This window comes from Salminus brasiliensis, chromosome 16 (genome assembly GCF_030463535.1).
Source record: "Salminus brasiliensis chromosome 16, fSalBra1.hap2, whole genome shotgun sequence".
NCBI lineage: Eukaryota > Metazoa > Chordata > Actinopteri > Characiformes > Bryconidae > Salminus > Salminus brasiliensis.
Window position 1 is genome coordinate 176,765 of NC_132893.1, and position 2,117 is coordinate 178,881.

The following is a 2,117-nucleotide window of genomic DNA, read 5'->3' on the forward strand; positions in this document are numbered from 1 at the left end:
TGTGAGTCTGTATAGTGTGTGTTGTGTGTGAGTCTGTATAGTGTGTGTTGTGAGTCTGTAGAGTGTGCATGTGCGAGTCTGTAGAGTGTGTGTGTGAGTCTGTAGAGTGTGCATGTGCGAGTCTGTAGAGTGTGTGTGTGAGTCTGTAGAGTGTGCATGTGCGAGTCTGTACAGTGTGTGTTGTATGGGAGTCTGTATAGTGTGTGTTGTGTGGGAGTCTGTAGAGTGTGTGTGGAGTCTGTAGAGTGTGTGTGTGAGTCTGTAGAGTGTGTGTTGTGTGTGAGTCTGTAGAGTGTGTGTGTGTGAGTCTGTAGAGTGTGTGTGTGAATCTGTAGAGTGTGCATGTGTGAGTCTGTACAGTGTGTGTTGTATGGGAGTCTGTAGAGTGTGTGTTGTGTGTGAGTCTGTAGAGTATGTGTGTGAGTCTGCAGAGAGTATGTTGTGTGAGTCTGCAGAGAGTATGTTGTGTGAGTCTGTAGAGTGTGTGTTGTGTGAGTCTGTAGAGAGTATGTTGTGTGTGAGTCTGTATAGTGTGTGTGTGTGTGAGTCTGTAGAGTGTGTGTGTGAGTCTGTAGAGAGTATGTTGTGTGTGAGTCTGTAGAGAGTGTGTGTGAGTCTGTAGAGAGTATGTTGTGTGTGAGTCTGTATAGTGTGTGTGTGTGTGTGAGTCTGTAGAGAGTGTGTGTGAGTCTGTAGAGAGTATGTTGTGTGTGAGTCTGTAGAGTGTGTGTGTGTGTGTTGTGCTCTAGTGGTTTCCTCTTACATTAGGATGCAGGACAGATGTTGTAGCACCTTCAGAACATCACTCTGAGCCGAGCCGAGCCGAGCTGTAGATGAGTCAGAGATTATGCAGCGTGCCAAACAGAACCGCTGTGTGTATCTGGAGCTGGATCTTCATGGTTCTGTGGATAATCGGCTGTAATGCAGAGCGAGTGTGTTCCAGCGTTTCCTCGGTCTCAGGCTCTCTGTGAGCAGTGTGTGGTTTCAGCTGACGGCGTGACGAGCAGTTACACAATAAACACTGCAGAACATCTCCACCACCGGAACCTCCTCCATCAACTTCTCCACACCAGTGTGTGTGTGTGTGTATACTGACAGTAGTGTTATTAATGGGCAGCTGGTAGACTGATGCTGCACCACTGTGTGGTGGGGGTGGGGCGTATCAGCTGATGTTTAGGAGGCCGTCCTAAGGTGAAGGGGGCGTGTTCTGACCCAAACACACAGCGGTTTCCAACAAACACCAACAAGCCTTCATTGGGTCAGTGTGCTGTCCCAGACCCCCCCCCCCCCCCTCCTCATTCATACTGGTTTACTAGAAGGTTTATTATCAGAGAAGAGGTTCTGACTGGTAGACTGAATGGGTGGGGCTAAACTGCTGTAGGCTGAATGGGTGGGGCTAAACTGCTGTAGGCTGAATGGGTGGGGCTAAACTGCTGTAGACTGACTGGGTGGGGCTAAACTGCTGTAGGCTGAATGGGTGGGGCTAAACTGCTGTAGACTGACTGGGTGGGGCTAAACTGCTGTAGGCTGACTGGGTGGGGCTAAACTGCTGTAGGCTGAATGGGTGGGGCTAAACTGCTGTAGGCTGAATGGGTGGGGCTAAACTGCTGTAGGCTGACTGGGTGGGGCTAAACTGCTGTAGGCTGAATGGGTGGGGCTAAACTGCTGTAGGCTAAATGGGTGGGGCTAAACTGCTGTAGACTGAATGGGTGGGGCTAAACTGCTGTAGGCTGAATGGGTGGGGCTAAACTGCTGTAGACTGAATGGGTGGGGCTAAACGGCTGTATGTGAAATAGTATTCTCACTGGAGTCCTCTGTGCTGGTTTGATGGTACTGGCATCAAGTGCAGAGATGTTCCTTGATGTTGGGAGATGCTGGTATCAGTCAGGTGGTCCGTGGTCACGTTCACTCAGGCAGGAGAATGTCTCGGACACACTCCACCTTCCCCCTCTCTGCTGTCTGATTTATCATCAGGCAGGGCTGCCCTCTCACTGATGGCCATGCTCCTCACTCCTCTACCCACTGCTGCATGCTGTCTCTCTCTCTCTCTCTCTCTCTCTCTCTCTCTCTCTCTGTCTGTCTGTCTGTCTGTCTCTCTCTGTCCTCTCATTTCTCTA